General features: G+C 53.8%; 1 protein-coding gene across 1 annotated transcript in view; it reads right to left on the bottom strand.

The window, feature by feature from the left end:
• The window catches only part of LOC144752201 (C-type lectin-like), a 615,868-nt gene that overhangs the window by 337,802 nt on the left and 252,099 nt on the right, over nt 1-25,967 (bottom strand). The gene's annotated exons all lie outside the window — the stretch shown is intronic.

The raw sequence follows: 25,967 nt of genomic DNA, 5'->3' as shown, positions 1-25,967 counted from the left end.
ACGCAGTGAACGAGAGTGTGCATGTTGCGATCTTAATGACTAGAATGATGATATGCAGTCTGACTCCAGGATTCCACAGGAACGACCGTTAATCCACCAATACGTCATCATTCTTCATTGGGATTGACATTGAGCACATCTCCGCTACGGATCAAAGGCCACAACACCAAACTCTCCACTACAAGTACCATCCACGCAGGAAACCAAACAGTACTTGATGAGTCGATGTTTTCTCTTGTTCAGGTTTCCAGAGTCAAGGCAGAGTTCCGAGACAAGCGGTAAGGCAATGTTACAAATTCATGCGTAACACTTGCAGGTTCGCTTCTGTAAGGAATATCGTGTAGGGTTGTTTCTTCATCGTATGACCTCGTCGCCAATGTTAAAATGATGCTTTTGAGACAATTATGGTCAGATTAGTGGTTTATTCGTAGCGTACAACATACAACCCTCACGGACCTGGATCCAACTTCCAACTGCCCAAGTGAGGTTCCACACAGAACACTTAACATCAAAATCTAGAACCAACAGTGCATCATAGAAATGACATAGCAAACGTTCTCAGGGAAAACAACCATAACACAGATGTGTGACGCATCTGTGCCGTAAAGGAGGCGCATTGCTGGAGTTGCCTCGCAAGCGTGAAGCAGCTCCAGCAAGGCTCTGGGGTGCCCTATCTATACAATGCTGGGTCAATCCTTACGCCTGCTTCAAGCAGGCGCAGGGTTTTGACAAACCTTGACAAATGAATGATGATGCCTCTCAGTTATGTAACTCACAGCTCATTCGCGGAACTGGACACAATTAAAAATGCAATGAGACAAAACCCTCTCTTAAGAGCTCCTAGAAACAATTTAGGCATTCAGTGTGGAATACTCCTGTGGTTTTTGAATCCCAGTCACAACATGTAGGCTGCTTTCAGTTGTCCTGCCATAGATTGTTCCCATCTTCTCCCTTTGTCTGCCTTTATTTTTTGTTTAACTGAAGAATACAAAAAAGTGATGGCGGAATGCTTGAATTAATCTCAGCCACAGGTAATTACTCTCCTTGTGTTTGTTGTGTTCACCCTAAATTGGTAGGATAAGCCCAGACGTGGGTCCCTTGCTCACTCTGCCACTGGATTCAAGCTAGCCTGGCTTATATGGGGTGTTACTCCGAAACTGGTCCCCGGATGCTTGTTTCCGGTCCAGGGAAGACCTGGCTTGGCAGGCCACAAGGAACAGGGCCAAGAGAGATTTGCATATGGCTGGGTCTGACCTGGGTTGGCGAAGTGAGCTAAACAACGATGATGGATTCCACCCTGATCTAATAGTGACTGGGAGTAAGTGTCTGAAACGTTTCAGCGCTCTGTTCATTATCTCCTTGTGTTTGCTGAATTACTAAGGCCAAAGTCTCAGTGCTCTGTTCATCATCTCCTTGTGTTTGCTGAATTACTAGGGCCGCGTCACAGACTATTGTTATTTTGCACAGCATGGCACCTCAGTCTGGGCCCAACCAAAAGCAAATCAGTCTTAACTCTGCTCCAGGAACAGTTCAGCACAAACCGCCAGACCAGGTCCTCCCTGACTAGGAACATAAGCAACCTAGCATTGGTTTCGACCTTGTTATGGCCTCATCAGCCGGATATAGCTTGGTTCCCGTGGCACAGTGTGACCACAAAACCCATAAAAGTAGTACATTCACAAATAATTAAAAATATTATTACATACCAATCAGTACTCATTACTAAAAACACGTTATTAAAAAGTGACCGTCATGAAAGGACATAATTTAAAATAACAAGAGCAAACTTTTTAAAGTGCAAATGCAACATATTGAGGGAAACTGAATGTATTAAAAGCATCACTTCCCAATTTGAGCTTACACAATCTAATTCTCCATGCTCAGTAGAAACCTAGAGGTGGCAAAAACAATTTGTTTCTTTTTGTCACATCTTAAGAGCTATGGGTTTCCCAATAGTTTATTGGGCCCATTAGTTTACAAATTGGAATGGTCCACCTTCTTTGAGGAAAAACATAACCCGGACAAAAAAATAAGAAATATTCTTCTATCCCTGGGGACACTGGCCCAAAAGAGCAATTAGTGGGTGTGGTGTGGCGCCGCGGCCAGGGCGACTGACGCTGGAATCTGGGAATCAGGGTTCGATCCCCGGCTCCGGCGGCAGGTTAGCCCAGCACCATGTGACTCTGGGCAATAGCTTGATTAATCTTCCCGACGGCCCCCAGCGCCTAGAGACCCTTACGGGTGATTGTGCGCTTTACAAATGTGGATTATTATATTATTATTATTATTATTAGTAGGCGACGGGATACCGAAATCCCATTTGCCTGTGAAAATTCTGAACGGTAAATTACTAATTCTAAATTTAATATACAGAATTGTGGCATGCACAGTCCTGATCCTAACCAAATAGGACTCAAAACTGGGAATACATTTATGCGGAAGACTTTTTTCAGTGATACTCCCCTCATTTTGGTCATTCCATACTCTGGAAAGTATGAGTTACCAAAAGGCAATCTTCACCCTGATAGCTATGTCTTTGCCTATCATGGTTGGGGATTCCCATACTCCCGCCATTGTAATGGCTACACAGAGGCGTTTTATCTTCTTGAGCCACCGGATGCATACACTTTTGTCTAAATTAATAAGTTCCAGAAGGGCATGCCAGTAAGGGCCAATTCCGGTGTTGTCCAGAGACGTATCCAGTATATCTGAACTCTCACAAGGACCACAGAGTCTACCTTACTTAATGCTAAATCAAAGTATAATGGTGATAAAGGTTTACTTCAAGGCAAACTAAACCGTGACCTGGTAAATGTGTTTTCATTTAGAACTAGAGAGACCCCCATCAGCACAACCCCATCTCTCTGCTCCATAAGAAGCTCTGCCCCAGCAGTGGCCCTGTGTACTTGGAGGACTGGAGAAACCATTCCATTAGTGGTGGCCTTATAATTCCTAATTACAACTACTGCTCTATGATGTAATATGGCTTTGCTTTTTTTCTATGTGGGGAACCCAAGACAAATGATCAGCAAATCTAACGCCCAGAAGTCAACGTTTTTCACTAGTTCCAAGGGCGTCCCCTCCACTAACATCCTACCTCTACAGGAACAATGAGTGTTCAGTGCCATAAATGTGGACGTTACGGGACGGATGTAAAGCAATCCAGGAGAGACTGAAGACCTAGTGGGTTCTAGAAAGCAGCAGCATTTCGTCTGCAAACATGAGTGCTAATAATACCTGCAGATGTTGTCGAGTCATGATTGCAGTTTGCAGCCCCTCCACTACACCATTAATTAATAGACTGGACAGTGTTGGGGCAAGCACACATCCCTGTCTCACGCCACAGTTTATTTGTAATCTGGGCATAAGATCCCCACCGATGCTCCAACCTGACCACAGCAAAGGTCTCCAAACGCAAGATTTTCTAACTTCTGAAAATGCCCCCAGGAATGCCATAATCTTCTAACACGCTACATAGATTTTCCCTAGGGACCAGATCAAAGGCTTGCCTCAGATAAATGGTCCCTCTTCAAGGTCATGTATTTGCCGCCAGGGCCGGACTGACTACCAGGCATTTTGGAATGCTGCCGAGCTGGGGGCTGATTTCACTGTGGTGGGGGCTGAATTCGTTGATGGAGACCTGCGTGTGCTTAGAAATAAACAAAGCAAAACGAATTTCGTTCAGCACACGCAGGTCCCCATCTACGAAATCAGCCCCCAGCTCAGCAGCATTCCAAAACGTCCGGTAGCCAGTCCGGCCATTGTTGCAGCACATCATCTTAAAGCAGAAGACTTGGTCCAAGGTGCCGACCTGGCTCCTAAATCCTGCTTGGCAATCAGAGAGAATATGGTGATCTGTTATGCATGACTGGAATCTTGACAGGACCTGTCTGCAGTAAATGTTCTATTGTCAATCAAACTGATCGCTCTATAATTGGCGGGGGCATCCCACCTCCCCTTTCTTGTAGATGGGGACGATGGTAGACGCTTGCCAAGAAGTTGGGCTGTGCTCCCCTCTCAATATGGCGTTACTTAAGGTGTTTAGGTAAGGGGCCCATATTGCAGGTTTAGATAGATATAAATCACCTGGAATGCCATGGAGGCTGGGCGCTTTGTCCCTCTTCATTTGGTGTGATGCCTGGACCGTTTCTGCCAAATCCAATTTTACAATACAGCCGACCTCAATCTCCTCATTGGACTCCATGTGATCTTTAGTAGGGTCATCGGGCCTCATTCACAGAATTAACTTAAGACAAAATCCTAAACTTACTACCAACTTACTACCATTTTGGTAGTCACAGAAGGCACTTACTCATTTTGGTATTCACAGAAGGCACTTACTCATTTCGGTATTCACAGAAGTTAGGACTCCTAAATGCCTTCTGTGAATACCAAAAGTCTTAAAGTTAGAATGTTTCTCTGTTTAGGAGTAGTAAAGTTAGGACTCCTAACTTTAGGACTCCTAAACTGAGAAAAATCCTAACTTTAAGACTTTCGGTATTCACAGAAGGCATTTAGGAGTCCTAAAGTTAGGAGTCCTAACTTTACTACTCCTAAAGTGAGAAGAAAACTAACTTTGAGACTTGCGGTATTCACAGAAGGCATTTAGGAGTCCTAAAGTTAGGAGTCCTAACTTTACTACTCCTAAACGGAGAAAAATCCTAACTTTAAGACTCTCGGTATTCACAGAAGGCATTTAGGAGTCCTAAAGATAGGACTCCTAACTTCTGTGAATACCGAAATGAGTAAGTGCCTTCTGTGAATACCAAAATGAGTAAGTGCCTTCTGTGAATACCAAAATGGTAGTAAGTTTATGATTTTGTCTTAAGTTAGTTCTGTGAATCAGGCCCACTGTCAGAAGGGAGGTGGGTAAGTGGCTGACATACTGTATAAGTCTGAGAAGTGAGTGACCTATGAATCTGGCCACATCACCCGCATTGGGGTGGTTATCTATCGTTCGCTCCCATTGGGTATTATTTTCCAGAATACTGCCTCCCATCTGCTTCTACACTTGACCAAAAAACATCAATTCTCTGGATGGACACACCAAGAGTAGGCAGCTGCAGTAATTTCAAAGAGTTTTCTCGCCCAAACAGTATTAATACAATAAAAGACGACAGATTTTAACTGGTGAAGAAACCCAGCCCAAGCACATTCAGCTATATCAAGAGGCAAAAAAGCGCCAGACAGCAAGGGTTTCACTTAAGAAGTCTGCTAACACAGGAGGTCCTTTGAAGAAAGATGTCCAATCATGGACAAAATATTTGAAAGTCCCAATAAATTCTATAAAGTCAGTAGTCCCAGTTCATAGCAGATAATACTCTGAGGGACGGGGGGAGCAATGAGCCAAGAGGGGTAACCCCAGAGAGCGTTTACTAGCGTTAAAATAGCTCCCAGCAGACATGCTAGTAAATTGCAGATCCTTATCCAAACATTCCTTAAAAATTTCCATTCTAACTTGAAGAGGAACGTCCTGATGCTCGGTTTCTTTTTAAACTTGGTTCAATAATGAGTCTGAACCTGATCTTATGCAATCCCTCCCTCCTGGGTACTATGTTCAGCGGAAAGACCGCGAAAAAGGGAAAGGTGGAGGTATTACCATTGTGCTTAAAGATCGGTTTAAATGCCATATTGTACCCGACCCCATACCTGATTGCGAAAATCTCTCTTTTGCAGTCACGTTTTCACCCGCCCATTATTTTTCGGGTGTTTTAATCTATCATCTCCCTGGAGCTCATGGACAACTTTTTAACCCCTTCGCTGTGGGGGTAATTCCCCCACGGTGCGGGGGCGGAGGGGCTGTGCGCGGCGCTCATGACGAGCCCAGCTCATCATGAGGCACAGTGGATCTGTGCTCATGAAGAGCTGGGCTCATCATGACTCCGCCCACTCTCGTAGAACGTCCGCACAGGTGTGGAATTCGCCGCGCGGGGGAGTGACGCTTCCGATATGATGAGCCCAGCTCGTCATGAGCACAGCTCCACTGTGCCTCATGACAAGCTGGGCTCATCATAAGCATGCAAGGGATTAAAATGTACCTGAAATTGCAGCCAATTTGACTAGTTCCCCCTCTAATTGTAATTTGGTGATTTTAATTTGCATTTAGATGACCCCTCTAACTCAGTTGCATCTGATTTTGTTCAAAATCTTTTAGGTATTCAGATAAAGCAAAAAGTCTTTGGTCCCACCCATACCAAAGTTCACTTACTAGGCCCAATCGTTAACAATAACAACAAACTTTTAGTGCAGGATCCTACTCCATTGTCTTGGTCAGACCATTTCCTGATTCCTCTGTCCTGGAATACTTCGAGACCACCTCCCTCTATTAGTTCCGTCAGTAGCTGGGAATGTACGTGGTCCAAACTCCCCATAGAACCATGGATTTCAGCTGTGGAAAACACTAGGCCTACGTTAGACTCTAGTCCAATTTATTCTAACAGAAATTTTAACAATTGGATTGAGTCCTCTTTGAACCTAGTCCTCCCAAAGAAATATATTCATAAAAAATATAGAGATAACACTTCTCCGTGGTACTCTCCTAAGCTGCATGAGTGCAAACAAGTCTGCAAAAGACTAGAAAGGAAATGGAGAAGGAACTACGATGCACTGAGTAAACAGAAATATAGGGACTTGTCCTAGGGGATGGTGTCTGTGCCCTCCGTGCTCTGCCTTTCTGCCTGTGGCTGCTTCTAGTGCAATACCCAGAAAATGAGGCCTGGTCTGCAATATCACTCTCCCCTGAGACATCAAGTGGTGTGGATGGGGGAACTGAAGTAGAACCTTGTCCATACGACTGTAGAATGGCTGCAGACACTGTTTGCTAATGACTGAACTGTTCTGTGGAGACCAGCAACATCGCCATGCATCCCCTCCATGAATGCTACCACCTGCCCCAACTTCCTATCGTGGTCTTGGAATGCATTGATCATGTTGGTCTGCCCAACACACAGCTGTCGCAGCAGATCAACAGCCTCAGCACAAAGTGCACTTTTTGTCACAGGGGCAGGGGCAGCGGTGCCTGCACCGAAGGCAACTCTGCTCCCCCTACTCTGGCGAGCACGAGCAGTACTTGTTGCAGTTGGTGGCAGTGTGGGCCCTGTGTGCTGTGTACCGACTGAAGGTGTTGATTGCCCACTCCCTGTGACTACCAACAGTGCTGAGTCACCAACACTGTCTGAAGATGAGGACGATGGTGTTTCCACATGTGAGTCCTCAGGGACAGTTCTGTCCCCCTCTCCCGGGCTGCTCTCTTCAGTCTCAGTCTGCGTGTGTGTGATCTCGGATCCGGATGCATTGCCACCACTCATCTCCGTCGTCTGTGGGTCAGTGCCCTCTGCCTAAGCTGAAAGAGAGAGAAAAGAGGTTTACCTAAGTGCCACACTCACGTTAAAGGTTACAAAATCACAACTTTCCTCACAGTCGACTAACATGTGGCACCCATCCTGCACACAAACCACCCCTACCAGACATCCTCATGTCAAAGAACCGGGGGGGCCTGTGAAACATGTACATCAAACAAACAGGGCAAGTGCATGCAGACCACCACACATGTGATGCCATGGGACCACAGACCTCAACGGCATGTCCTGGGACCCTGCACTACACCTGGCGGACATGGATGCTAACGCTCACTCCGCTAATGGCACCAACATGCAATTGCAGCAAAACATACGCACCACGGATGTCACTACTGTGTGTGAGCACCAATACATGCATGCACGCACAAGTCACAGACACATACAGTCTGCCTACTGCTAGTTTGATGTTGATCCCCTCTCAGCCGGGCGACAGGTCAGGATGCGTCACAGCTATGATACGGTGCATTAGAGGGGTCATGGTGCGTCGTGCAAGCCGGGTTGATCTTGGAATCAGCCCCAGTGTCATCTCCGCCACATTCTTGCTGAGCCTGGAGATGTCGTCCCAGCGCTTGTGTCAGTGTGTGTGTCGTCTATTTCACACCCCCACTGCCCGTACATCACGTGCTATGGTCCTCCACACGGCCTTGCGAAGGTGCAGCTTGACCTACCATGATGGGAGACAAGAGGGGAACGTCAGTGGACAGTTGGCCATTCACAAACATAGTAGCAACACGTATATTTCAGCAGCCGTGCACAGTACAACACATGTGAAGGTCCCACAGCACACCGCCAAGCTTGCAGAAGCCAGGAGTCAGTGACCACCTCATGCACACCAACATGTCCCCCACTGCACTTACCACCTGTCCGGGGGCACCGTAGAGCCGCTCATAGTGGCGGAGCACACCGTCCACAAGGACATCCAGCTCCGCTGCGGTGAATGGACGAGACCGGATCTCTCGCACTCTCGGCATGGCAAGGTCCTGGACTGTGGCACTACAGCAGCAGTTGTTGGATAGCTCAACAGCAGCAGGTCGAGGTGATGGGTGTAGGCAGCAGTTGTTGGATAGCACCCACCGCAGACCGCCGGCCCTGGCCGGTCACCCACCACCGGCCCTGGCCGGTCACCCACCACCGGGTGCTGGCGGTGGGTGGGCGCCCAGGGCCATCCATGCCAGGGTGACCTCAATGCACAGAGCGCCCACCAACCACCAGCACCCGGCGGTGGGTGACCGGCCAGGGCCATCCATGCCAGGGTGACCTCAATGCACAGGGCGCTCACAGACCGCCAGCACCCGGCGGTGGGTGACTGGCCAGCACCCGGCGGTGGGTGACCGGCCAGCACCCGGCGGTGGGTGAATGGCCATGGCCAGCAGTGGGTGACCGGCCAGGGCCGGCGGTCTGTGGTGGGTGCTGCAATGTGACTGTAAGGGGGGGTAACAACTGCCATTTCCACTTGCATATTCAAATGTATGTGTTAGCCGGCCCCGCCCCCGCGGAATGCGAGCTCCGCCATTGCGATGCCAGTGAGTGATGATTTTCAAAAGATGCACCGTCGCGGTAGTGCGCACATGCGTTTGGCGGGGTGTGACCATGATGGTCCTTGACCATGCAGCATATGTTATGCACAATTGCAGTATCAAGGATCATCTTCTGTGTTGGGGGAAGGCGTACCCGGATGGCGTATGTACACACACTGCATGTCTCCACACACATGTAATGTTAATAGTTGTACATGTGTGTCAGGACATGTCCGGGATGCATCAAGAATCATTATGTCAAGTTAATGGCCTGTGTCCACGTGTGTCATTCATGTCCATTTGTTACATGTATGGTCATACTATTGACCTTGCCAGTGGTTAACAAAGGCCAGTGATGTGCACCCAAGTTGCGTCAGATGTGCCTGGCGATGTGTTGCGTTTTGGTTTTGCGGACACACGTTTCTATTTGTACACATCTACACAGTACATCAAGGCTGTGTACCCACATTCAGAAGCTGTTGTGAGTGTGTTGTTTGTGTGTGGAAGTAGCAATGATGGGGGTATACATGCATTCTGTGTATGCGTATGTGTGTCGCCTGTTGTGGGCCCATGCATGTCATGTGAGGATGCCCAGCATTGTAGGTAGGGTCATGGGTGCATGAAGACAAGGAGGGTGCGTTCCATGTTCGTGTTGTGTGTGCATGTCCATGTGTGTCTGTGGGAACGCTTGTCCACAATTGTGCCCTCCGTCATGTGATGTTGGCTGTTCTCTCAACATGTGTGCATGTTACATTGGATATGTTTGCACACAGGATGTTGTTTGTGGGTGAACATTGTGTGTGTAGTTAGCTGTAGTGCCTTATATTTCGGTCACGTCACACATACAATCAGTGTCTGCAACATGTATCATTTGTATTGTGTTGGTCAAGATGTGATATTGTGGCACAGCTATGCGCTGTTGGTCAATTGACATCTGCTCCCATCTACTCCCACACAGGAGGGCTCCAAATGTGCATCGACCCTACACTGTGCTGGAGGACATGATCCTCAAATTCCGGCTTGCCCGACGTAGATTGCAGGAGCTTGTAGCCCAATTGGCACCTCATCTGCAGCCACGCAGGACATATCCAGGAGCTATTACACCCACAGCAAAGGTGATGGCGGCACTTCACTTCTTCGCAACAGGCACTTTCCAGTACACAGTTGGTCATGCCGGGGGGATGTCACAATCCATGTTCAGCATGGTACTGCGGGATGTGCTGGATGCCATGATGCATTACAAGGATGATTACATCCATTTCCCACGGCCGGCAGAGTTGGCAGCAGTCAAAGGGGACTTCTATGCCCTGGCCCAGATTCCACACGTAGTGGGTTCCATTGATGTCACACATATTGGTCTCATTCCGCCCCAGGCACGTGAACCCGTATATCGCAATCGGAAGCACTACCATTCGATCAACGTGCAAGTGGTGTGCCTGGCTGACAACATCATCTCCCATGTGTGTGCCAGATTTCCCGGGTCCGCACATGACTCCCACATCCTGCGGAGCAGCATTTTCCCCCAACTGATGGCCAATCTGCGTCAAGAACATGCGTGGCTTGTAGGTGAGTGTGCTGTGATGACTATTGTGTTGTATGTGTGCCATGCTGTTCCCAACAATCCTGGTAATGATGTATGTGTCTGTCATCCCCCCACCTAGGCGACTCTGCGTACCCAAACCGGCCATGGCTGCTAAGCCCCCTACAGAATCCTACTACCCCAGGTGAAATGCACTATAATGGGGCCCATGGGAAGAAACGACGGGTGGTGGAACGTACATTTGGACTGCTGAAGTCTAGGTTTCGCTGCCTGGATAAAACCGGAGGGGCCCTGCCATACTCACCTGGCAAAGTATGCAGAATAGTGATTGCCTGCTGCTTGCTCCACAACCTGGTCTTACGCAACAATATTGAACTGATCATGGACCCTGCAGACCAACAGGTTGCTCCGCCTCCCATCACACCCATGTCCAGTGATGAGGATAGTGGGGAGGAAGAAGGTGTGGACCAGAGGCGTCAGCTCATTGCTCGCTACTTTCCTTGAATGTGAGTAACTACCTCTTGTGCTGCTGTTCAATGCGTGACGTATGTCTGCTGTAGATGGTTTGATGTGGTGTGTGAATGCTGCCTGTTATGTTATGTTTGCACATGGGTGTGGGTCATGGTGTACGAGCAATGCTCCCTGATGTGTGTCCTGTGATCCGCTTACTTTGTGATGATTGTGGTTTGTGGGATGTTGCAGTACATTCTTTTGTGATGGTTGTGATTCAGTTTCCTGACCTGTGCTTGTTGTTCTCTGTTTGTCCCTAGGTCACTCGCACCGTGCCAGGATTCAAAACAACATTGACCCCTGCACCTGCTGATGACAACAACTGAGACATACCTGTATATAAACATGGAGATCACACAGCATTGAGCGTTACAGTGAATTTTATTTAGAGGGTGTGGATAAGTGTTTGTGCATATTTACAAAAAGGTGGTGGTGGGGAAGAGTGAGTTGAAAGTCATGTCAGATGAAAACACCGATGGGGACACCACATTGTGTGATGTACACCTAGTCCAACAGGCGTGTGACAATGCTTGGCAATGTAGAACAAGATAGTTTGCAGGGTCAATGCCAGGGTCAAGGAAGGGTGAAGTCATTTTCGGCCCCTCTTCAGGCGGGTGGATGGGGCATTGCCACTGCTCTGTGCTGGGTCCAGCCTTGGACGGCCCTTCCGTCTTGGAGCCGGAGCAGACCCAGCTGTGGGGGCAGGTTGTTCAGGGTCCACCTCCCTGTCAGTGGCCTCAGGTGATGGTGGCGGTGGTGTTGGTGACCTGTCCCTCTGGGCACTTGGGGGAGGGGGAGGGGGAGGTGGTGTGGCACGGGATAACCACTCCCTCCAAAGTGCAGTTTGCTGCCCCATGAGGTCCACAATTTGGCCCATAAGGGTGTCCATGGACCTCAACAGCTGGCAGGTCTGTTGCGAATCTTGATGTGCCTGATCAGCCTGTGCCTGCGACCGCTCGTAGGAGGCATTCACTCTGGCAATGGCTTCCAGGGTCTCGTTCCCATGATGGTCAGGGTCTTGCCCCCGACCTCCCCTTACACCTCCACTCCTGTTGGTGAGCTGTGGCCTCACCTGTGTCCTCCCACGTCCACTCTCCCTGCTTGCCTGAGACGTTGATGGCCCATCATCGTCCGATGGGTCAGGCAGGGTGGCACTGGCAGGGGTGGTGGTGGTAGCTGCACAGCTCACAGTGGCAGTTGTTTGTGTAGTACTCCTGGCCAAGGTGGTGGAGGCAGGGATGTCCTGGGAGCCTGATGGCCCTGGAAGTGTGCTTGGCCCAGCATCGTCCTCTGCACCCGAGGTGTCCTGGGAATCCTCTCCGGAGAGACCTGGCTGTGAGGGGGTGACTGGTGCTGGCGGTTGGTGTTTTGGCGTGTCAAGTCGTGATCACCTGAGGGACAAGAATGTAAGAATCAATGCTGTGGACAGGACAGGTTTCTTGTAGTTACATTTCAAATCTCTATGGAATCAGGACATGGTTGTTGGTGTCATCATATTGGTGTTGCACACATGAGTGGACATTTTGGTGGTGTGGAGGTGGGGAGACAATACTTGGCTATGTGTGTTCCTGTCCTGCTATTGGATGGTGCCCCTGTGCAGATGGCTACCTACCTGTAAGTTTGAAGGGGGAGATGCACTGATCACCAAATAGTGGGTGGACTACATCTTGCTCTGGGATGGGACATGTGGGCCTGTTGGGAGTTGTAGTGCTGGACTCTCACCACCCCCACCCTCCCAGGAGACATGTGGGCCTGTTGGGAGTTGTAGTGCAGGACACCCCCACCCACCCCACCCTCCCAGGAGACATGTGGGCCTGTTGGGAGTTGTAGTGCAGGACCCCCCTACCCACCCCCACCCTCCCAGGAGACATGTGGGCCTGTTGGGAGTTGTAGTGCTGGACCCCCCCCCCCCCACCCACCCCACCCTCCCAGGAGACATGTGGGCCTGTTGGGAGATGTAGTGCAGGACCCCCCCACCCTCCCAGGAGACATGTGGGCCTGTTGGGAGTTGTAGTGCTGGACCCCCCCACCCACCACCACCCTCCCAGGAGACATGTGGGCCTGTTGGGAGTTGTAGTGCAGGACCCCCCCCCCACCCACCCCCACCCTCCCAGGAGACATGTGGGCCTGTTGGGAGTTGTAGTGCAGGACCCCAACACCCACCCCACCCTCCCAGGAGACATGTGGGCCTGTTGGGAGTTGTAGTGCAGGACCCCCCCACCCACCCCCACCCTCCCAGGAGGCATGTGGGCCTGTTGGGAGTTGTAGTGCTGGACCCACCCCCACCCACCCCCACCCTCCCAGGAGACAAGTGGGCCTGTTGGGAGTTGTAGTGCTGGATCCCCCCACTCACCCCCACCCTCCCAGGAGACATGTGGGCCTGTTGGGAGTTGTAGTGCTGGACTCTCACCACCCCCACCCCCACCCTCCCAGGAGACATGTGGGCCTGTTGGGAGTTGTAGTGCTGGACCCCCTCCCAGGAGACATGTGGGCCTGTTGGGGGTTGTAGTGCTGGACTCTCACCACCCCCACCCCCACCCCCACCCTCCCATGAGACATGTGGGCCTGTTGGGAGTTGTAGTGCTGGACCCCCCCCCCACCCTCCCACGAGACATGTGGGCCTGTTGGGAGTTGTAGTGCTGGACTCTCACCACCCCCACTCCCACCTCCACCCTCCCAGGAGACATGTGGGCCTGTTGGGAGTTGTAGTGCTGGACTCTGGTCACTATCCTGCCCCACATGGTGGTTTTAGTTGCCAAGGTGGTCTGCTGGACTAGGGTACCAAACAAATGTGGTTCAACACGGGTGATTTCATCCACCGTGACCTTCAACTCACTCCCTGTGAACTTGGGGGTTTTTCTTGGGTGCCATGGTGTGTGATGTGCAAGGTGTTGGTGGTGTGGGGTGTGCAGGTGTGTGGTATGTAGGGATGGTGCTGTGAGGGTTGGTGAGGTGGGTGTGTTGGTGTGCAGGTTGTATGTGTGTTTGTGTGTCTCTGTTGTTTCTGATGTTCTGCCTCTTTGTTCCAGCTGTGCTGTGATGCAAAGGATTGTGGTAATGGGAGGAATTCCTTTTATGTGTGGTGGTTGTGTCCCAATGGTTTATGGCGGTCATGTGTTTTGTGGGTGTGTTGACTTGGGTGCTCTTGTTTGTGCTGGGGGGGTGTCATTGGAGCGTGTCGTTGTTGGAGGTGGGTGTTCCAGGTGGGTGTGTCTTCTGTTATTTTTTGTTTGCTACTTACTACCATCCGCCATTTTTGCTTCGGTTTGACTGCAGGGGTGATGTTCGTTTGGTCCTTCCGCAGCCAAGCTCCGTTTGTCGATGCTTTTTTCCGCGGCGGTCGTGGAAGTTGGTGAGTTCCGTTGGGATGGCGGGGTTATCCTAATCGTGCGTCCGGAACCTCCGAAGGTATGGCGGCGGTTGAGCCTGTTTCCCCGGCCTTTGCGTCCGCAGCGGACGGTGTTTCTGTGGTTCCGTCCGCTTGCGGCGGTCTTTCGTGTGATCCGTCCGCCGCGGTCGGTGAGTGTTGACAAAAATATCCTAATCGCACCGGCGGTTTATCCGCGGAGCGGTCGGGAGTATTTTTGCCGCGACCATGGCGGACGATACCCGTTTCCGTCCGCCATCCTAATAGGCCCCTTAGTTGTGTTCCTTATATCTAGCACAGGAGTGAATTTCTAACATGAGGGATTTCTTTATTGTTATTGCATTGTCTTGGGCACTTGCCCTGTATTTTCTTATAAATTCAAATATATGATTTATATATAAATTTTACAAATGCAATAGTTGACTCTTTTTAATATGTGAAATGACATTTAACGTTTAGTGAAAGTGTTCTAGTATACTGTCAACTACAAATCCCATATTAATGTTTTGTCACGGTCTATGAAAGTAGGAGGAGCAATTGATTAATTTTAACAATATATAAAGTCTTGTGATTTTTTGCATGTCATGTGATCAAGACCGGGTACCCCGGTCGAAACGCGTCATGCTGCTGTTTTCACTGAATTAAGCACTTTAAACTATGAAGTCCTGGAAGTGGTCCGTACCTGCTTGATGGTCGTTTTCAGGATCGTGGAATATAAATATATATATATAGATATAAATATATATATATATATTTATATTCCACGATCCTGAAAACGACCATCAAGCAGGTACGGACCACTTCCAGGACTTCATAGTTTAAAGTGCTTAATTCGTCGAGGTGGGCCCTCCACGTTACTGAATAAAACTACTGCTCACCTGCACCTTGGGTCGCCTCTCTTTATCTGCGCATGGTATCCAGCGATTGGGCTCCTGGCGAGAGATTTGGAGATTGTTCTTATATATATATATATATATATATATATAGATATCTAACAAAGTTTGCCCCCTTGACACAAGCCCACAACAGGATATAAGTATATGCGTTCCTTATTTCTGAAGAAAACAGTAGCTTCAAAGGCGGGGCGGTGTCAACCCAGGTACCGCCAAACGCGTTTCATGCTCTTGAAGCACTTGATCACGGGCTGCTTTATGAAGGGTACGCACAAGCTGAAACTCCCAGCACCCGACGCATATTAATCACTCTCAGATGGGCGTGAACAATCGCTTTGCCCTATGGTCTTTGTAGTGCTGGAAAATGTAACTACAGTGAGTAGCTTGTGCAACGTCCTCAAGTGAAGCAAATAACACCCCGTGGGTTGGTGACACAGTCTCATACCTTTGGAGGTGCCCCTTGTTGTTCTCTCCTCACACCTCCTGGCTCATTATGCCGACGTCATGTGGTGCCAGCACCGATCCGCTTGCACGGCGGGGCTTCCAAATCGGCAGGACTGGCCGCTGAAAATATCCAACAAAGTTTGCCCCCTTGACAGAAGCCCACAACAGGAGGTAAGTGTATGCGTTCTTTATTTCTGAAGAAAACAGCAGATTCAAAGGCGTGGCGGTGTCAACCCAGGTACCGCCCAATGTGTTTCATGCTCTTGATGCACTTGATCACGGGCTGCTTTATGAAGGGTACGCACAAGCTGAAACTCCCAGCACCTGATAGATATTAATCACTCTCAGATGGGCGTGAACAATCGCTTTGCCCTATGGTCTTTGTAGTGCTGGAAAATGTAACTACAGTGAGTAGCTTGTGCAACGTTGTTAGAAAGGGGATCCCGGGGGAGGCAGAAGATGTCTGACTGACCACCCCTAGGTCCACCCCTCCGTCGAGAAGTAGCCGAGCGTTATCGAGAGGCCTCCTGGGTGAGGGTCCTCTCCTAGGATCGTACAGCAGGGTAACCACAACACTACAAACGGACACCACACAAGAGGTTAAGTTCTTAGGCTTTATCAAGAATAAAGGTTGCTGGGTCTCAGCGGTATATACAGTCAGATCGAGGGATCTGTAGAGTCTCGTAAAAGGGACAGGGTAGCGGGACAGTCTCGGTATGGATACAGGAGGGGATACCCTGCGCACAGCTCTCAATCCTCGAGCCGGGGGTTCCGAGAGGTCGAGCCGCGGCAGCGCCAGCAGGACTCGACAGGTGGTCTTAACGGAGAGGAGGCCGCGGCAGCGCCAGCAGGCTCTCAAGATGGTTCAGCCGCAGCAGCGCCAGCAGGCTCTCAAGATAGTTCAGCCGCGGCAGCGCCAGCAGGCTCTCAGGTGGTTCAGCCGCGGCAGCACCAGCAGGCTCCTAGGATGGTACAGCAAAGGTGGGCCGCGGCAGCGCCAGCAGGCTCTCAGGGTCTCTTCAGGTTACAGGCAATGAGTTCTTCTGGTGTCGGCCGTGACAGCGTCAGCAGGGCTTCCAGTCCAGGATACAACTGGCGTCCTACTCCGGGGTTGGCCCATATATAGGACTGGAGTCCTTTGATGTCCGGACCCTCGCGCCTGGGGGTCAGAGGGGCTGGGATGATGGTGTCCAGACACCCAGCAGGGGGGTGGAGCCAGCGCCCAGGGAGGCCGGAGGGCGATCGCAACCAGGCGTCCGGGGACGGCTGGAGGGCCATCGAAACTCCCTTTTCTCCGGGATCTGTCGAGTGGCCACTCGACCACCTGGGTGGATCTTGGTGCCTCAATGTCTGGGCTTCGCTGGACCTGGGCCGGGGCCAAGGCCACGTGGTCGGGACGTGGTGGGCCCAAGATGGAGTCGGGCGCGGCCTCGTGCTTAGGTCGTGAGGGGCCCATGATGGAGCCAGGCCGGTAGTGGGGGTCCGGGATGGTGACCGGACCAACAATGTTGGGGCGTGCAGTGTCGGGCAAAAGGGCTGCCCGATGCTGGGTGGAGGGCCGATGTCGTCCTGGGCCCGCCATGCGGGAGGGGTAGGACCAAGCCATGAGGCCGGGTCCAACACGCATCCCCCCCAGCTGAAGGCAGGGGAGAGTCACCCATCTTCTTGGGGATTCTCCTCGCCGAGGCGGAAGAATCGGGACAGGCCGTCAGCATTGGCGTGGTCGTTGCCGGGGCGATGCTCCACCATGAAGTCCATCCCTTGCAGGGAGATGGACCATCGCAACAGTTTCGGGTTTTCTCCCCGCATCTGCATCAACCACCGCAGGGGCCGGTGGTCGGTCTGGACCCGGAAGTGGGTGCCGAAGAGGTAGGGCCGGAGCTTCTTTAGTGCCCACACGACGGCGAAGGCTTCCCTCTCGATGGTGCTCCAGCGCTGTTCTCTGGTCAGCAGCCGCCGGCTGATGAAGGCAACGGGAAGGTCGATTTCCTCAGGGTTCACTTGTGAGAGGACCGCCCCAATGCCGTGCTCCGAGGCGTCGGTTTGGACCACAAACTCTCGGCTGTAGTCGGGGGGCCTGGAGCACAGGGGCTGTGCACATGGCAGTCTTTAGAGCCTCGAAGGCTGCTTGGCACTCTGGGGTCCAGCTCACCTTCTGGGGTAGCCTCTTGGAGGTCAGTTCTGTGAGGGGCCCCACAATGCTTCCATAGTCTTTTATGAAGCGCCGATAGTATCCTGTGAGCCCCAGGAAGGCTCGGGCGGCTGTTTGGGTGATCGGGGGCTCCCAGGCCCGGATGGCGTCAATCTTTGGCTGGAGGGGAGCCACCAGGCCGCTCCCCACTTGGTGTCCCAGATACGTCACGGACCCTTGGCCGATCTGGCACTTGCTGGCCTTTATTGTTAGTCCGGCCCGTCAGAGGGCCGACAGGACCTCCCGGAGGTGGGTCAGGTGCTCACCCCAGTGGCGGCTGTACACCGCAATGTCGTCTAGATAGGCGGCACTGAATTCTTCTAGTCCGGCCAGTACCCGGTTCACAAGTCTCTGGAAGGTGGCCGGGGCGTTTTTCATGCCGAAGGGCATCACTTTGAAGTGGTAGTGGCCATCAGGGGTCGAGAAGGCCGATCGCTCTTGTGCTCCAGGGGTGAGGCCGATCTGCCAATACCCCGCCGTGAGGTCGAAGATGCTGAGATATTTGTCGGCCCCCAGGCGATCGATCAGTTCATCCGCCCGGGGGATGGGATGGGCGTCGGTCCGGGTGACTGCATTCAGCCCCCGGTAGTCAACACAGAACCGGAGCTCCGGGGGTGTGCCAGGGACGGTGGCTTTAGGGACCAGGACAACAGGACTGGCCCAGGGACTGTCGGAGGGTTCGACTACCCCCAGAGCTAGCATCTTTGCCACTTCGGATTGAATGCAGGCCCGAACTCGGTCGGGCACACGGAAAGCTCGGTGTCTTACAGGCGGGTTGTCTCCGGTGTCCACATCGTGGACACACCACCGGGTGACTGCAGGGGTGAGGGAAAATGGCCCCAGCAGCTCCCGGCAGTCTTGGTGCTGTTCTGGGGTCAGGGTAGAGGAGAGTGTGACCCCTTCGATGGAGCCGTCTTTCTCGGTGATGCTCATGAGATCTGGTACGGGTTCGGAGTCGTCTTTAGCTCCGTCATCGGTCGCTAGCAGCAGACTTAGTTCAGTGCGGGCGAAGTGTGGCTTGAGCCGGTTAGCGTGCAGAACCCGGAGGGGGTTCCGGGGGGATTCCAGGTCCACCAGGTAAGTGACGGGGCTCTTGTGCTCCACCACTTTGAAGGGCCCCGTCCATTTGTCCTGGAGGGCGCAAGGTTCAACCGGGGACATGACCCAGACTTGCTGGCCCGGCTCGAATTCGATGGATAAGGCGTTCTGGTCATACCAGCGTTTCATCTCCTCCTGACTGGCCTCGAGGTTGGCCTCGGCAAGTTCCCGGAACTTCCGAGTCTGGTTGCGGAGTGTCAGGAGGTACTGGTAGACATCTGGTGGGGCACCCCAGACAGCCGTCTCCCAGCCTTCTTTGACCAGGCTGAGGGGGCCTCGGACCAGGTGCCCATACAATAGTTCGAAGGGGCTGAACCCCAGAGACTTCTGGGGTACCTCTCGATACGCAAACAGGAGGCAGGGCAGCAGGACGTCCCATCTGCGTCGTAGTGGCTCGTCTAAGCCTTTGATCATCCCCTTCAGTGTTCGGTTAAACCGTTCTACAAGTCCATTTCCTTGGGGGTGATACGGGGTGGTGAACTTATATGTGACCCCGCACTGTTGCCACAGGGATCGCATATGCTTGGAGATAACGTTTGTACCCCGATCACTCACGACTTCTCAGGGGAAGCCGACTCTGGAGAAGATCCCCATCAGGGCTCGGCCTACTACTGGGGCCGTGATGGTTCGGAGGGGGATGGCCTCAGGATAGCGGGTGGCTTGGTCCACCAGAACGAGGATGAAGCGGTGCCCCTGAGAGGTGCGAGGGTCCAAGGGCCCCACGATGTCGATCCCCACTCTCTCGAAGGGGGTGGTGACCACAGGAAAGGGCTGGAGTGGGGCCTTGACTTTTCCCCCGCTCTTCCCCCTGGCTTGACACGTCGGACAGGATCGGCAGTGGTTGTGCACATCGTTGCGCATCTAAGGCCAGTAGAAATGGGTCACCAGGCGGCTGTAAGTTTTATCCTGCCCCAGGTGCCGGCGAGGGGCACGTCGTGGGCCAAGTTCAAGAGGAAGTCTCTGAAACGGAGGGGAACGACCAGTACTCGGCTGGCCCCTAGTTCGGCGACTTTCTGCTCGCTGTAGAGAAGGTCGTGGTCCCAATAGACCCAGTGGGACCCCGAGGGGCCTCCCGCGGCTTGGGTGGGGGCTTGTTGTCGGATTCCCTCGAGGGAGGGACAGGTTTTCTGTTCCTGCCGGAATTGTTCGCGGATGGGGCCACCTTCTTGGCGCCATTGAGCTAGTTCTGGAAGGTGGCCGAGCTCGGTGAGGTCTTCATGGTTGGGCCCCTGGGGGCCTGGCTCAGGGTCGGCGTCCTCGGGGACGGCGGCCGGTGGCGGTGCGGGCCACTCTGGTTCCTTGGTCGGAGCCTCCTCCGGTGGGGCGAAGGCTCGGGCGGACATGGAGCGGGTGGTCGCACAGACACACTCTGGAAGGCCTAGCATCCCCAGATGCTCTCTCCGCTCGACGCTGGCCCAGGGGGAACTTTCCAGGTCGTTCCCGAGGAGGCAGTCTACGGGGGCATCGTCCCAGACGGTCACCTTCAGCATACCCGACACCCCTCCCCATTCGAAGGGGATGCGGGCCATCTGGAACAAACTCTCGGAGTTGTCCGCCGTCCGCACTGGGCACATGATATTGGGGAGAATTTGCTCTGGGGTCACCAAGTGGCGTCGGACCGCTGTTACGCTGGCTCCAGTGTCTCGGAGGGCTTCGGCCCGGCGGCCGTTGATGGTGACCCATTGGCGATATTTCTGGGTGTTGCCTGGAATCGGGTCTCGGGGGACCATGTCTCGGTCACCCAGGCATGCCAAGATCATGGCGGCGGGCTCCCACTCGGCCTGTTCGGGGTCGTTGTCGTCTTCCTCGCCTCTTTCTTCCCCCAGGGCGGCGGCCGCGATCTGGCGGTTGGGAGGACCGGTGGTGCCGGGTCGCTGGTTCATCGGGCAGAGGGGGTCATTCGCGTAGTGACCCTGTCGCTGGCATCTGTGGCACGTCACATTCGGGCGGGGCCCGGGTCGGGCTAGGGGAACCCCCCTTCGGTCCAGGGCTGGTGAAGTGGAGGTAGGGGAGGACCCCGTGGGGGTGTCTCGTCCCCTGCACTGGCCTCCTCTGCCGCCCCGTGGTCGGTGGATCCCCGGGGATCCCCGGCCGTAGTCTCCCATCGGACTCCGGGGGACTCGGCTGCTCACCTATCTATCCGCCTTGACAGCGAGTTTTCGGGGCTCAGTCAGTTTGCTGTCGAGGAGGTGCTGCCGGAGTTCGATGAAGCAGTTGTTGTACAGATGTTCCCATATAATGAGGTCGACCAACTGCTGGTAGGTGGTGACCTTGCTGCCTTTGATCCACCCCTCGAAGGCTCTGCTGTAAAAGTTCACGTATTCCACCCAAGTGGTACCGGGGATTTTTTTACAGTCTCGGAATCGCTGCCGGTACATCTCGGGGGTGAGTCCATAGCGAGTGAGGAGAGCGGTTTTCATGTGCTCGTACGAGGTCATCTCGGCGTCCGGGAGCTCTAGCAGGGCGTCTCTCCCCTCATTGACGAACTTCCCCCACAGGCCGGCACCCCAGTCCTTGAGGGGTACTCGATGTGCGGTAATGGCGACCTCGTAGGCTTTGAACCACTGTTGGATGTCGTCGTTCTTGTAATATTCCTTGACGACATCCTTGGGTATGTGCACCTTTGTGTCCAAGGGCGGGGGCGAGGTCTTGCCCCCGGAGGCGTTGGCATCATTCGTTTTGGCCTTGAGTTCTAGTTCTTTTAGGCCGCGCTCATGCTCGAGCATGAGTCTCTTTTCATCTAGGTCTCTTTGTCTTCTCTTCTCTTCCAGGTCTCCTTCTAGCCGTAGTTGCTCGAGTGCGATTTTCCTTTCCGCCAGCTGTAGTTCTCCATCCAACCGGAGTCGGGCGAGCTCCAGCTCGTGGAGCCGGTTCCTCTCTCGCTCTCGGGCGTCTTCGTGGGGGCTCGTGCCTGGATTGGCGGGTCTCTCCCCCGCTGGGGTCGTGTCGGTCTCCGGGCGTCTGCTCGGGCCCGGGTTGTCTTCATTCCGGGGTGGTGTCTCATCGGCGTCCACCCATGCTTGTAGGGCTGATTTAAAGTCTTCCTTGGTGCTTAGCCCAGTGGTAGCGATGCCCAGATCTTTGCAGAATTGTTTCAATTATTTGTGACTGTAATCTTCCATTTTTTCTTTCTGGAATTCCGTAGTCGGTCTTGTCTCTTGCGTAGTCATGGTCGTAGTGTGTTTTTCTCGGTAGTGAGTGAATCACCCTCTGTACGATCTGCGTCGGCTCGGATCCCGTCGCTTGCCACCAATGTTAGAAAGGCGATCCCGGGGGAGGCAGAAGATGTCTGACTGACCACCCCTAGGTCCACCCCTCCGTCGAGAAGTAGCTGAGCGTTATCGAGAGGCCTCCTGGGTGAGGGTCCTCTCCTAGGATCGTACAGCAGGGTAACCACAACACTACAAACGGACACCACACAAGAGGTTAAGTTCTTAGGCTTTATCAAGAATAAAGGTTGCTGGGTCTCAGCGGTATATACAGGCAGATCGAGGGATCTGTAGAGTCTCGTAAAAGGGACAGGGTAGCGGGACAGTCTCGGTATGGATACAGGAAGGGATACCCTGCGCACAGCTCTCAATCCTCGAGCCGGGGGTTCCGAGAGGTCGAGCCGCGGCAGCGCCAGCAGGACTCGACAGGTGGTCTTAACGGAGAGGAGGCCGCGGCAGTGCCAGCAGGCTCTCAAGATGGTTCAGCCGCGGCAGCGCCAGCAGGCTCTCAGGTGGTTCAGCCACGGCAGCGCCAGCAGGCTCCTAGGATGGTACAGCAAAGGTGGGCCGCGGCAGCGCCAGCAGGCTCTCAGGGTCTCTTCAGGTTACAGGCAATGAGTTCTTCTGGTGTCGGCCGTGACAGCGTCAGCAGGGCTTCCAGTCCAGGATACAACTGGCGTCCTACTCCGGGGCTGGCCCAGATATAGGACTGGAGTCCTTTGATGTCCGGACCCTCGCGCCTGGGGGTCAGAGGGGCCGGGATGATGGTGTCCAGACACCCAGCAGGGGGGTGGAGCCAGCGCCCAGGGAGGCCGGAGGGCGATCGCAACCAGGCATCCGGGGACGGCTGGAGGGCCATCGAAACTCCCTTTTCTCCGGGATCTGTCGAGTGGCCACTCGACCACCTGGGTGGATCTTGGTGCCTCAATGTCTGGGCTTCGCTGGACCTGGGCCGGGGCCGAGGCCACGTGGTCGGGACGTGGTGGGCCCAAGATGGAGTCGGGCGCGGCCTCGTGCTTAGGTCGTGAGGGGCCCATGATGGAGCCAGGCCGGTAGTGGGGGTCCGGGATGGTGACCGGACCAACAATGTTGGGGTGTGCAGTGTCGGGCAAAAGGGCTGACCGATGCTGGGTGGAGGGCCGATGTCGTCCTGGGCCCGCCATGCGGGAGGGGTAGGACCACGCCATGAGGCCGGGTCCAACAAACGTCCTCAAGTGAAGCAAATAACACCCCAGTGGGTTGGTGACACAGTCTCATACCTTTGGAGGTGCCCCTTGTTGTTCTCTCCTCGCACCTCCTGCCTCATTATGCCGACGTCATGTGGCGAAACACTGATCCGCTTGCACGGCGAGGCTTCCAAAGAGCCAGGACTGGCCGCTGCAAATATCCAACAAAGTTTGCCCCCTTGGCAGAAGCCCACAACAGGAGGTAAGTATATGTGTTCTTTATTTCTGAAGAAAACAGCAGCTTCAAAGGCGTGGCGGTGTCAACCCAGGTACCACCTAACACGTTTCATGCTCTTGAAGCACTTGATCACATGCTGCTTTATGAAGGGTACGCACAAGCTGAAACTCCCAGGACCTGATACATATTAATCGCTCTCAGATGGGCGTGAACAATCGCTTTGCCCTACGGTCTTTGTAGTGCTGGAAAATGTAACTACAGTGAGTAGCTTGTGCAACGTCCTCAAATGAAGCATATAACACCCCAGTGGGTTGGTGACACAGTCTCATACCTTTGGAGGTGCCCCTTGTTGTTCTCTCCTCGCACCTCCTGCCTCATTATGCCGACATAAAGCGGATCGGTGCTGGCGCCACATGACGTCGGCATAATGAGGCAGGAGGTGCAAAGAGAAAACAACAATTTTTTTTTAAATTGCGGGATACGCGCAGGGTACGCGTATCTCGCGGAAAAAAAAACCAAAGCCGCTTTATTGGTAATTAGCCCCCGGGGTGCCAAATCCTGGGGGCAATTTTCTTAATTATAATGGTGGGCACAGAGGGGCCCCCCAGCCCCGGGGACCGCCACCCCGGGCTTTAAAGTTATTTATGCAAGGGGCTCACGGCCCCCCGCAGCCCCGGCGACCGTCACCCCGGGGCTTCTTTTGATTATAATAATGGGGGGCCCTGAGGGGCCCCCCACCCCCGGGGACTGCCACCCCCCGGGGCTTTAATATTATGTATGCGGGGGCTCACGGCCCCCCCACAGCCCAGGGAACCGCCACCCCCCGGGGCTTCTTTTTTTTTTAAATATAAAAAACAAAACTTATGTGGGGGGGCTCAAGCCCCCCACACGCCCCATGGACCGCCGCCTCCCCGGGGCACTAATATTCAAAATAGGGGGGACCGTGACGAGCCCCCCAGCCCCAGGGACCACCACCCCCCTGGGCTTTTACAAGCCCTGTGGGGGTGGGGGTCCCCCAGGAAACCTGCTCTCTCTTTCAAAAACCAAAGCTGATTGCTTTTCTGCATGGGGAGTAGCATTTTAGCTGCACTCCCTGCAGAAAAGCAATGCCGGCTCCCGCAGGATGCGGGGAGCCGGCAGGGACCGTTGGGGGCTTGGGGACCCCCCCGCCACAGTCCCCAACGGAGAGGAAGTAATTCCCCTTGAATACTGAGGGTCCCTGGGGGTCAACTAGCCCACCAGGAACCTCCAGTATGCACCAGGGGGGCTGCCTTGCAGAAAGGTGTAATGAGGCCAGGCACCTTTTTACACCTCTCTGCAACGCAGCCCCCTGGTGCATACTGGAGGTTCCTGGTGGGCTAGTTGGCCCCAGGGACCCCCAGTATTCAAGGGGATTTAGTTTCCCCTCTGGAAACGCGCCAGGGGGCTGCGTTGCAGAGAGGTGTAATGAAGCCACGCCACTTTTTACACCTGTTAGACGGGGACCTGGAGGGTCGGCCGAGCACAAGGGGAGAGGCCTCCGGTGAGGGCCGTCTCCAGCGATCGTACAGACGAGTAACTTCCCCCCCCACAGATGGACGCCACACGAAGATCAGCTTAACACCTTTTATAGGCAATTCTTTGAGTAAGGTGGTACGATACAAGGAGATTAGGACACGATGATCCTCTCAATTCTAGTCTCTATTAGGGAAAGGGGGTAGCGGGACAGTCTTGGTACCTACAGGTACTGAGGTGAAACGGTGGTAGCTCACAATCCTCGAGCTCGGCGTTCGGACGGGTCAGACCGCGGCAGCGCCAGCAGGTCCCGAAGAGGTCGTAGGTGGCAACGGGCCGCGGCAGCGCCAGCAGGTCCCAACGAGGATGACGGTTACAACGGGCCGCGCCAGCAGGTCCCACGAGGATGAAGGTTGCAGAAGGCCGCGGCAGCGCCAGCAGGCAGGACAATAGTTCACAAGGCAGGGCTGCGGCAGCGCCAGCAGTCCGTCAACGATGAGTTCTTCTCGGTGTCTCTCGACTCCAGGATACAACTGCCTTCCTGCTCTGGGGCTGCCTCAGTTATAGGTCTGGCGCCCTTTGATGTCCGGACCCTCGCACTGGGAGGTCGGGAGGTCCGGGATGAGGGAGTCCAGACACCCAGCAGGGGGGTGGAGCCAGCACCCGGGGAGGCTGGGGGCGATCGGCACCTGGCGGGGGAGAGCCATCGACACTTCTTTCTCCCATCAGCCTGCCAAGTGGTCCGTTCACCTCCTGGATGGATGGTGGTGCCGGGATGGCGGGGCCTGGCCGGGCCCAGGGTTGGGGTCGAGCTGAGGCCACGCGGCCGCGTGGTGCAGTGTCCAAGATGGCGGCTGGGCCGGGCAATGGGGCTGCCGGGGGCCCGGGCCCGTGACACAGAGATATCCGGGAGCAGGCGTCCCGGAGGGGACGGGTTGTGGG

This window comes from Lissotriton helveticus, chromosome 4_2 (genome assembly GCF_964261635.1).
Source record: "Lissotriton helveticus chromosome 4_2, aLisHel1.1, whole genome shotgun sequence".
Taxonomy (NCBI): domain Eukaryota; kingdom Metazoa; phylum Chordata; class Amphibia; order Caudata; family Salamandridae; genus Lissotriton; species Lissotriton helveticus.
The sequence above is the reverse complement of the archived record's forward strand: the minus strand, read 5'-3'. Positions and strand labels throughout refer to the sequence as shown.